Source organism: Macrobrachium nipponense, chromosome 34 (assembly GCF_015104395.2).
Source record: "Macrobrachium nipponense isolate FS-2020 chromosome 34, ASM1510439v2, whole genome shotgun sequence".
NCBI lineage: Eukaryota > Metazoa > Arthropoda > Malacostraca > Decapoda > Palaemonidae > Macrobrachium > Macrobrachium nipponense.
In genome coordinates, this window is record NC_061095.1 from 16,185,504 (window position 1) to 16,198,065 (window position 12,562).

Consider the following 12,562-nt stretch of genomic DNA (forward strand, 5'->3'; position numbering starts at 1 on the left):
CGAAGCAACACGGCCCGGCTGCACCTGTCCGGAAGGACCTGCGACTGGGGCAGCAACACCACGGGCTGGAACGACGTCGGCAGGAACTGGCTCAGGCAAGGCAGGTACAGCAGGAGCGGCAGGTATGGCAGGTATGGCAGGTACGGCAGGCGCAATGGTAGGTACGGCAGGCAAGGCAGGTACGGCAGGAGGCGGTACGGCAGGCGACGGGCAGGCACAGGAGCACCTGAGGAAGCAAAAAATGGAATTTTTATTCTAAAATTAATATTAATAATACTTACCTGTATAATTTATCTAGCCCTAAATCCCCAAAAACCGCACCAAAATTTACCACATTGGCAACCCTGTTACCTCCTATTCTGTCTGCCAGTTGGCAACACTGTCGTTGACAGATACGAAAACCTTCCCTCAAATCAGTTGTGATAGGCAGATCGTGGGGTAGGATGGGTGGGACTAGATAAATTATACAGGTAAGTATTATTAATATTAATTTTAGAATAAAATTCCATATTAATAAACATTACCTTAATAATAATTTATCTAGCCCGATTAACCACATTGAAAAGGAGGAGGGAATCTGAATACAATTTCCCCTTCGGACAGAATAGGAGAAAACAAACAAAGAAATATATATCATAGGCAGTCAAAACTCAACCCAAGGTCAAAGATACTAACAACTCAAAGTCTCCTACCATAATGCCACCAAACTGCGGTAGCACAGGACAAGGAGTAAGTGCATAGTCAGTCCGTCTGTACTAAAAGTCAGGTGACAGTCAGACGAATTGCGGACAGCAAGGCTGCACCCTGAAGGACTATCAAGCACTATTCTTTTCCCTAAAGGATGAGTGTCTGGACTGTCTGGGCGATTCCAAGCTAAGCAAACCTTGGGGTGTATCAACGCAACCCGAAGTCGCCAGCAACGAATCGGCTCATGAGCAACTCCTAACTCGAGCTTTCTGGTGCCAAGAGAAAGGAGCGCGGAGCAAAAAGGCGATTCAGTCCCGAAGGACGAATGCCTGACAGTCCAACCTGGTCTCATGTTACACGATCATCGGGGGTGTATCAACGCAACCGACTTCGTCAACAAGAAACTCAGGGCTACTAAATGTCGCCTGATCTCACACGAGTGTCTGACTCCGAGAAAACAGGTGAGACAAAAAGTAGATGGTGAGCGAGTCACCAGATGACAGCAGACGATCCATCGACTAATTCCCTGTCCAGGACAGTGGAAGAAGCAGGAGTCGTCAGGACAAGCGAAACCAGTGGCTAGTCCTAGGTCAGCATCGACTCTGGGAGAAGCGTAGTCGCCAGTGCGACAACCCAGTGGCTGGAAACATTTCACACTGACAATGGAAGCAGCATGAGTTGCCAAGCAGTAAGTCCTTGTCATCAACAACACCTAAATACCAAACTGCCTAATTCCCATTATAACTACGTCAAAAAACTGCCATGGGTTATAATACAAACAAAAAATATATCAACAAAACAAAATTTAATGAATAATATACAGGTAGCAACCAAACGTAAAACAGGAAGACTACCTAATTCTCCTGTCTGACGACCTGTCCTGCCATCACCAACGGGCCCAAAGAACGAAGGTCGCTAGAACTAGAGAAATATCCCTCAAGTAAAAAGAGGCAAAAACAGAATTAGAACGCCAAGTCGCGCCTCAAGCACCTTGGCGACTGAGACGTTCTTCATAAAAAGCTACTGATGTAGCAACTGCTCTAATACTGTGTGCTCTCGGCGTCTGGTCTTCCCCAGCAGCCGAACCACCAGTTTTAACGATCAGATCTCTGAGAAAAAAGGATACACCATTCTTTGAAATAGGTCTCTTGACATTTCGGGGTGAAACAAACAGATGACGGGGACGACCCTGAATGTCCTTCGTGCGGCGTAAATAACATGAGAGCGCCCTAACAGGGCAAAGAACTAATTCCTCATTTAAATTACCAACAAAGTCGACCAGCGACTTCAGTACGAAAGACCTGGGAATGGGATTATCAGACGATTCAGTCTTTGCAACAAATTCAGGAAGGTATGACAAAATCATGTCTTGTCCAGATCTGGCAACCAGAAAAGAGAGTGCTTGCAGTTCACCCACCCTCTTGGCTGTAGCCAGTGAGACAAGGAAGAGTGTCTTAGAAGAGAGGTCCCTAAATTTGGCAGAATTCAGAGGCTCAACGGAGGGAACCTTAAGGCTTGAAGGACTTTGTTAACGTCCCATGTCGGAGGCGAACACTGTGGCCTGGGTCGAGATAGGGAAAAAGATCGAAGTAAATCTCTAATGACATAAGATGAAGAGATCTCAGGGAGCCTTGCCTTAAAAACATAGGAAAGCATAGACCTATAACCCTTATGCAACGAAGGTGACAGGGGCCCTGTCATGATGTAAATGAACTAAAAACTCCGCTACTTTCGGTAAGGAAGGTCTAGAAATTGAATGTCCTTGAGACTTACACCAACGTCTGTAAACCGACCATTTAGCCTGATAATTTACTCTGGTTGATTGCCGTCTGGCAAGAGCCAAACTGTCGCGCCACTCTGGAGGAGAACCCTTCGTGCTTGGAGAACCTCCTGACAGTCTCCAGGCATGAAGATGAAGCATGTGGAGCCTCTGATGGAAACCGATGGAAAATGGGGTTGTTTGAGAAGATCTGGTCTCTCTGGCAGGCGAATGGGGGATTCCACCAGTGCTTCCAGAAGGTCGGGAAACCACTCCTTCTGTGGCCAGAAGGGGGCCGATCAAGGTGAGATCCAGACGCTTGGTTTGCCCTCACTTTGTTGAGGACTGACCTCACCAGAGAAGAACGGAGGAAAAGCATAGGCTTGAAGTCCCTCCAGTCCTGCAAAAGAGAGTCTGTCCCGGCACTCTGAGGAGTCTGGTAAGGGGCGAAGAATATCTGGCACCGAAAATTCAGTGGGGTGGCAAACAGATCGAATGTGACAGGCCTTTCATTTCTTCCCGAGGCTGTCGAAGACTTCCTGGCAAAGTGTCCACTCCGACCCTTGAACTTCGTTCGGTCTCGACAAGGCGTTTGCTAAGACGTTGTGATGGCCCAGGATAAACTGAGGGACCAACGTAATCCCCCTGTCTTCTGCCCAACACAGGATTGATCGGGCTTCTTGAGTGAGAAGATCCGACTGTGTGCCGCCTTGGTTTCTCAAGTACGAGACTGCTGTGGGGTGTTGTCGACAAAGATCGCGACAACCGACTCCAACAGTTGTTCCTGAAATGAAAAAGAAGGCCTAGGTACACTGCCCTCAGTTCCCTCCAATTTATTGACATGATCCTCTCCTCTAACCAAAGGCCCGAAGCGGCTTCGGAGCCCAGGTGTGCACCCCAACCCTGATCTGAGGCGTCTGACCAAAACATTAGGTCCGGAGGAACCCCGAAAAGAAGAGATGTCCCTGACTTAAGGCGGTGAACTTGCATCCACCAACGGAGATCCTTCCGACATTGTGGAGAAGAGGCGACTATCGTGTCCTCGGACACGAAATCCCATGACTGGCGAAGTGTCGACTGAAGGGACCTCATTCTGAGACGACCTCCGGGAACAGTTGGATGAGGGATGACAAATGGCCCAGGAGAGACCTCCAAAGAGAAACTGGCTGCGTTACGGAGGACAAAAAATTCTTCGATCAGACTCAGAAAGCTTGTCTATCCGTTTCTGAGCGGGAGAAGCCCTCAAAATCTGGGAATTCAAAACAATCCCCAGATAAGTCATGATCTGGCAAGGGATTAGATTGGACTTGTCGAAGTTGACACGAATGCCCAACCTCGACACAAAGAGACAGAACTATCTCCCTCGACCGGAGACATTTCTCTAGAGATTCGGCCTGGACTAGCCAATCGTCCAGATACCGAAGCATCCTTACATTTAACTGATGCAGAATAGCTGAAACAGGAGCCCATCACCCGAGAAAAGGACCTGTGGAGCAGTGGGTGAGCCGAAACAAAGGGTCTTGAACTGGAAAACTCCCGAGTCCGTGAAAAAACCGAAGGTAAGGTCTGCTTCTTGGATGGATGGGGATTTGCAGATAAGCATCCTGCAGATCGATGGAAATCATCCAGTCCCCCCTCCTGACGGATGAAAAGAACAGTCTGGACCGTCTCCATCCTGAACTTGGACTTTAGAATGAACTTGTTCAAAACCGAAAGATCTATGATGGGGCGCCAGGCACCCGAGGCCTTTAGAACTACAAACATCCGAGAGTAAAACCCGGGAGAAGGAGGAGCTCGCTCTATGGCATCCTTCTCCAAGAGGCCGAAAGCTCCTTCTCCAAGGCTTGACCCCTGATTGAGTGAGGGGAATAACTGCTGAACTCAAGAGGACGATTGGAAAGTGGAGGTCTGGAAACAAAAGGGATCTCCTAACCTTCCTTCAGGACCTCCACCACCCAAGCATCCACCGCTCTCCCTGCCAAGCTGACCAATGGCGGGAGAGACAAGCTCCTACTGCGGTCTCCAGGCGAGGTGATGACTCCTACTTCCGAAAATTCTTACGCAGAGAGCAAGGAAGAAGAAGAAGAAGAAGAAGAAGGTCCTCCTGGAGGTTGAGCTCTTTCTCTGCCCTTAGAGCCACGCCAAGAACCTCTCCCGCGTTTCAAAGGGTGAGCACCAGAGGATGAAGAAGAGGTACCAGCAACCTGAGATGTACTCTGGAAAAAAGAGCCAGAAGGATGCTGTTGGGCTGGAGCAGAAGGTACAGATCTGGTCCTAAACTTACGCTTACTCCTTGAAGGAACGGGAGGAAGACCAGAGGAAAAAGCTCTTGATTAGGCCCACCCAGTGAGCTTGGGAAGAGGCATCACCTTGATGTTCCTTCAAAACCTCAGAAAGCACAGAAATATCGAAAAGGAAATCGCCAAAGGAGAAGAGGACAACAGACGGGTTCTCTGAATCTCCGATACAGAGGAGGGTAACTGCGACAAAATACAGGTTACACCTTAGAGAAACAAGAAAGGCCTGCATTGAAGCAGCAAGCTCGTTCTGATGTACAGAAGCGATTGAAATGGATGAGCAGAATTTCTCAAAAAGAGGAGCATCAGGAGGAACAAACCCGGAGTCCTTGATATACATTAAAAGCCCTCCGAGGACCCACATATTGAAGGATTGAGCTTCTTGTAAGGAGCTCATAAACAGACTCCATAGCATAAAATCTTCAATTGAGACAGAGACGAAGCCTTAGAAGGCAAGGGTTGACTTGAAAGTCGGACAAAATCAGGATTTGGCTTGGGGGGTGGGGGGCGAGAGAATGAAGAATCATCCGCCACCTGGTAAACTCTCTCCGGTGTCGTAGAAGAGAAGAGAGCTTCCTCTTCCCTTCCCTGATCACCTTCGAAAGTTTAGCGGCAACGTCCGCCCTCACTCTCGCGAACCTCGGGCAAAGGGAAAACGTAAAAATTCCTGTGACCGGGAAGGACCGTCAAGAAAAATCCCTTCTTTGTAATACAACGAGGCGGAGGCTGCTTCTGCTCTTTAGGCCTCACCTGAGGAAGAAAACTCAAAAATTAAATCAAAAAGTTTCTGAATTCTACATCATGACATCCACTCAAGGAAACATCAATATCACACGAATCCGCGTCATCATCATCATCATCAGTCAGATCCTAACTTAGAAACTTCCCCTGAAGTAAAATCCTGACGACTAGCTATCTTAGGTCTGACACTAATATCCCTCCCCCCTTCTCCTAAATAAGTGCCCTTTGGCACTGTTACGGGACTAACAGGGGACACGTTGGGTAAAGATTCGTTAGGCACCTGCCCGGACCGGATCCCCCCTAGGCCTTCGCCACGACGGGGTTCACAAGCCGGGGTATCTGTCGCACCGTTACCCATGGGTGCTGTCGACAGGTACCTGACGAGGAGCTGAAATGAATCTAAAAGTGTGTTAGACATTCTAGTAAAGGCTTCTTGAAAATTCTCTGACAGATTGTTAAACTTAGCTGAAATATCTCTATCTAGACTAAGCTGTAATTTCTTAAAATTCTGTTTCCAGGTAGTTTCCATTGCCAAAAATTCTTCGAATCTACATCAGAAAATAACTTCACTAATTACCGGTTGTACAGGGGGGCAAAGCATAAATTAATTCGGAATCGGAGTCGTACGATACCGAAACGAAGAGCCAGAATCATGAGCGCACAAGTCAAAGAATTCGTTAGATACAGTTCTTAGCAATCGATTTCTTTTTTCTCCTTAACCGATCTTTTACAGACCAGGGCTTACATACGTCACAACGAGAAGTCGAAGTCACAAACCTGTCCACGACAAGAAGCTACAAATGTCATGGGGGTTCATACTCCCTGCTACTCATCCTTGTCACAAACCGGGCAGTTTTTCCTCTGGGGAGTTGCTGGCAGAAGGAAGCATCGTAATTTCTTGGTAATCCATTGTAGATTGGACAGGTCAGTAGTTCCGGGTCGCGCAAAAGTTCGTAATTAAGATAAGAACCCACAAAACAGAAATCAAAGTTAATTCACTATTCGTGATGTAATGCGTGAGTGGTAACATTCATATAAAGTCTGCATTTAACCAAATACTGAAAGCGTTTAAAGGCAACAAAAATGTTTTTAAGGAAATTTATAAAGAGCGGCCGTGATGTAAACAACACGGGCGCTCGTTAACAACTGATTTGAGGGAAGGTTTCGTATCTGTCAACGACATGTGTTGCCAACTGGCGGACAGAATAGGAAGTAACAGGGTTGCCAATGTGGTAAATTTTGGTGCAGTTTTTGGGGATTTAGGGCTAGATAATGTAAATATTTAAGGTAATGTTTATTAATACAAACAGGTTAGTAGGAGGGGTTCCCCTCGCACGGGGGGGAACAAGTCTCCCCCAAACGAATGGAAGACCCGAGTACAATTGGATGTCGGGGTATCTCGCCCCCTCCTCTCCGCTCGATGGATCGGGTGAAGAGAAGGAACGAGAAACCACCCCGAAGGGGAAGGAGCCATACGCGAGAGCTGGGATGGCGGCAGGAAGGAAGACAAACATGTCTGTGACCAAGGGCGTCGCCGGAGAACCCTTCGAAAGACTCCCTGGCAGGCCTTACGTCACTTCTCCCACCTCATAGAGCACCCACTGCTCCTCCGACCAATTATTACACACAACGCAGGGCTCAGCCCAAGAGCATTCACGCCCTCGGCACGGACACATAATTCATGAGGATCAACCTCTGGAAAAGAGCGGAAGGCCCCACACTTACGCCCTCCACACCAGGGCAAACTCTGCAGCTGATGGGGGGGGGGGGGGGGGGGGGGGGAGGGGGGGGGGACGTCTCCAGCTCACGAGAATGTGTAATAATGAAAAAATAATACAATACAAAGCACACGTACTTACAGTATTTTATCAAACACACACAAAGCAAACCAAGTTTGAAGATATGAAGCGTACGATGAAAGCGGGCAGAGAGCGAACAACACGTCTGTCTCCGTCGGCGGCCGAAAGCAAAGTGGTTCTTCACCTCCAGTCACGCGTGCGCGCACTGTCGGACAATCAGTTAACTACCGAACTCCTTGTTCGAAGCTTACGGACCGTTCCAGCTGCCGCTAGTTACCTTCCTATTGTAAAGGACCGATGGTTTGTATTCGTATCGGAACAAATGTTTAACAGCTTTTAAGAAGCCCATGAAAATCAACATCATTAATTTAAAATCTCCTTTATGGAACACAAATGCTTTTGTTGCCTTCTTGTCTACACACTAGGACAGTCTTACAGAATTACAACTCACATTCAAGGTGGTTCACCATCCTGAAGAATATCCTCAGTCTAGTCAACATAGTCTCAAGCCCCTGATTTTTCTGGCATGATGAAAACCAAAACCATAAAATCTGATAAAAATTTAAGTTCTCAGAGAATTTCATATATACATATTTTACCCCTTTTTTTTTTCAATCTATGACCAGGAAGGCAATTTCATATCAGTAAACAGAAATTGAAGTGATCCATACTATCCAATTTCATTGTATATTTGACTTCCTTACCTGCCAATTTGTTACCTCTGGTACCAACCTGGGCTAGCACCCAACCAAACTGGATCAAATTGTAATGGGATATTAGCCGAGGGAGAAACCACTGGATTTTCTGAAGAGGCCCAGTTGGAAGACAAGAGGTAATTACCAAATGGTTGTAATGGCACTAATGAATTTGACTAGACAGCTTGGCTACATAAAGTTCATCATCATACACAACTGCCCAGTAACAATCCCCACCTTGGGTCTTTCAATCACATACCCTAACCTCACTTAACTACAAGCTTACACTTACCAATAATCTAATGGACCACAAGCTAACCTACCTAGCTTACTTACAAACAAAATGATATTGTTAAGATACAATAAAGTTTGTTCATACTTACCTGGCAGATATATTATATATGATATTGTTATAATACAATAAAGTTTCATACATACTTACCTGGCAGATATATACATAGCTAAGACTCCGTCGTCCCCGACAGAAATTCAAATTTCGCGGCACACGCTGCAGGTAGGTCAGGTGATCTACCGTCCTGCCCTGGGTGGCAGGATTAGGAACCATTCCCGTTTTCTATTCATATTTTTTTCTCTTCACCTGTCTCCGCGCGGGGAGGCTGGGTGGGCCATTAATCGTATATATCTGCCAGGTAAGTATGTATGAAACTTTATTGGATCATAACAATATCATTTTCATACAATCAACTTACCTGTCAGATATATACATAGCTGATTGACACCCTTTGGTGGAGGGTAAGAGACAGCTAACATGGAATAGACAGGTAAAACACATATGTTGTTAGGTATAAATAACCTTGGTTCCTATCTGATAGGTGGTAGACTTCGGGGCTGTTGCCCGGTAGGTAGGACGGCATCACCTCAAGACTTTAGCGAGATATGTGAGCTATGGCTAAGAGTCTTGTGGTCTGCCGATGTGGGGTATGAACCGCTTTACTCGGCAGAGCCTGAAAGGACTTTGTCAATGGGGTACTGGGACCACTTCTATGACAATACACCTTATGAAGGAGATCAACACCGATCCCGATCACCTGATCCTAACACGAGGGTTCGCGCTCAAATTGAAAAGAGTTATCCCCACACTCCTTTCCAAAAACCCCAATAATTTCACTAAGTTAAAAAACTTTAACTCAAAGTTAAGGATCAGTGTCGGCTCCTTATCCCAGTAACGTATCCGCAGAAACGTATAAACCAAAAGAGAAGGATGTCTCATAGGTTAAACTTGACATCCTTTGTGTAATGAGAAGTCAACACAGAGTTGCCTCTACCGTACAACACAGCTAATATGTCTTATATGACATTGTTATGTAAAGAACAAGAATTTGCAAAAGCGCGCACTTCCTGCGCTTTTAATTCTCAGCTGTTTGAAGGAATCAAGTCACTTATGAAGTGCTTAGGAGATCTCCATGTTTCAAAGAAGACCAGGGCTTTCTTCAATGGATCTCTCCCGACTGAAGCCTGAAGCCTGGCAGGAACCTCGCGCCTGGCTGGTGCTTCGCTCTTGGTTGGCGCCTAGCGCTTGTCTGGTACCTTCGCTTGACTGGCGCCTCGCATCTGGTTGACGCCTCGCGCCTTAGCTGGAGATCGCGCTCGAGCCTGGCTTGCGCCTGGCTGGCTGCTCGCGCCTGGCTGGCGCCTCGCTCCAGGTTGGCGCTTTGTGCCTGCCTGGCACCTCGCGCCTGGCTGGCGCCTTGTGGCCTGCCTGGCACCTCGCGCCTGGCTGGCGCCTTGCGCCTGCCTGGAGCTTCGCGGCTGGCTGGTACCGGTCGCGCCTGCCTGGCGCCTCGCGCCTGCCTGGCGCCTCGTGCCTACCTGGCACCTCGATGCCTGGCGCCTCGTGCCTACCTGGCGCCTCGCGCCTGGTTGGCTTCCTTCCCACTTGCCGGAGCTTCGAGCTTGGTAGAGTCTCGAGGATGTCTGGCAAATCGTCCACATCGGACACTCTCATCTGTCCTATATGTTCGCATCTAGCGCATCTGTGTCAGGTTGTAGGCCCGGTCTTACTCCTCATCAGAAAACAATGAACAGTGTTCTTGGGGCTGTCTGCCTCTGGCGTTTTTTGTTTACGCCTGTTTTTAGCATAAGGCTCTGGTTGGCGCTACATTGTCCGAAAGTCCTGAACACCCCACAATAGTAAATCACAAGACTGGAGAAGGGTGGAAGAAATTCTTCCACTTTGAGCTTTGGCCTCTCCGGCAAGGGAGGTGATTGTAGTCAGCTACATCCAGTAGACGATAGGATATCTAACAGTATGAGAGATAAGTCTTCCTCCGAGGAGGATCCTTCTTGAGTACTTCCCTTTGCTCACGAGGATCTCTTCTTACCTGTTGAAGGGGCTTCTCGTTGCAGAATCTTTCCTCTCCTTGTCCAAAAGGAAGGTAAAGAAGCTTGGAAGTCGAAGGAGACTCCGAGCTGAAATTGGGAGTACTCCTGATTTCTAGCTCCTTATTGTATCCTCTGAACACCTTCTGGGAAGCATTCGAGCCGTCATCGCATTCCAAAGACTCTGTAGGCAAACGTTTTAACCATTCTACTGTAGATGAAAACGTAAGTACCCTGCTGGACAATGAAACCTCTATCTGAAAACATTGAATCAGGAATAGGGGGGTTTTAGTTCTTTGTCAGACATACTATGCTGGCAAGAACCCCATTGCCTAATCTCCATAGAATCTGATGCGATTCCAATGCTCAAAAAAATTCACTTGTCTTCTTGATCGTTTGGGACCAAGAGAAAACAAAGAATTCCCCCATAAAAATTTCTCAAAGAAGTTTGATGAGGAGCAGTTCCATCTGTCGGAACATAGAATCTGTGGCCACAAAAAAGATCCATTAGAAGTACATGATATCCTACTCTTGTCATATTGAGGTATCGTATAAGATCCCGAAGATCTTAATCCTCTGCTATCTCCAATCCCTTTATAGAGACAGAGTATAGCCTTTTACTGCGTTCTTTGATAACAGATATATACAAAGGTGATTCGTCCCTCTGAAAGGGAAGAAAAAACCGCTATTGGTGGTTCACAGAGGTATCGGTGGAAGAGGCGACCAGTTTCCTCATTCCCCTCTCTAGCACAATCTGCAGCAATTCTATATCTTGTCCATGACTATTGTCATTTACCTTGAAAAATCCTCTCATTCATGTCCACTTCTGGTCAGTCTGCACGCAGACAGACTCGGAGTGGAGAGGTTGTTAAGGTCCATTATAATAGAATGCTGATAGAATATTCAGACTGTCTTGGAAAAGACTTCCAAACATGCTGTGAGAAGAACGTGACCTCTGTGAATCCAACCTCTCTAAGGCCATGAGGCATAAAATATTATCTTCTCTTTCTTTGATGCCCTTTACCTTAAATTCTGCAAATAATTTATATTTAGGGAAAAAAAAGACTTAAGTTATTACCTCTTTCTAAAAAATAAAGATGGCGTATATTGCTACCTCTCTTGGTTCGAGGAAAAGGAAGCAGTCTATAGGAAGCCTGTTCGTCTTCTACCTTACTGAGAGATCTATGAAGAAGACTTTCCGCAGGTTCTCACAACTCTTTCCAATTAATGTTAAACATATTAACAGTTATTATCGTCGATCGAGAAGGATCTCTTTGTTAACGCGAATAGGAGCGAAAAAAGAGATTTCATACATCAAACTTACCTGTCAGATATATACATAGCTAAGACTCCGTCGTCCCCGACAGAAATTCAAATTTCGCGGCACACGCTGCAGGTAGGTCAGGTGATCTACCGTCCTGCCCATGGGTGGCAGGATTAGGAACCATTCCCGTTTTCTATTTCATATTTTTTCTGTCGCTTGGAATGTAAACAACGTTTCGCAGTCCTCCTGACTTTTTTCTGACGCAAGGCGCCTTCAAAGAGAAAACAGATGGCTAGACTGAGGAGCCTTATAGTAGAGTGGCAATCAGAAGGATGCTTCCATTTTACTGGCAAGAGGCTCGTATAACAAGACTAGAGGCGCTCGGATCTATCAGGGGCGCACGGGACCTTCCCACGCAAAGCGGAACGTTCCAGGAGCGAGTCTCCTTTCTAGCGTGCGGAACATTCCAGGCGCGCGGAACTATCCAGACGCCAGGCGCTAGGCGCAAGGATCCTATCCGACGCCAGGCGTCAGAAGATTCCAAAATCTTCATTTGAGAGAGAGGTCAGTCGCGAGACTCCTCTTTGAGTTTTTTTAACTTGAGCAACTTTCCCCCTGGCAAATGTGTAAGATGTCGCACAGGCGGCCGTTGCTTTTGTCAGAAGGATTCTGATACTAAGAGAAGTCCCTTTTCATTATTCAGAAGACTCCTGTGTTAGGCAGTTCCTCTCAATGCGGACTCTCTCCTTCATCCATGCTCTTCCCTCGTTTTGAGGAGGCAAGAGCTTTCGGAGTTTTTCTTTATAAGAATCTCTCGACGTTTGGTATGATGGCGGATAGGAAATATCTACTTCCTTCCGTGAACCCTAGTGATGAACAGGAATTCTGTCTCTTCCGCGATTTATGAGGAAATCACGAAGATTTAAAGAGTTCCTGGATTAACTTCCTTCCTTAAGAATATATATATACTCTTTCTATCG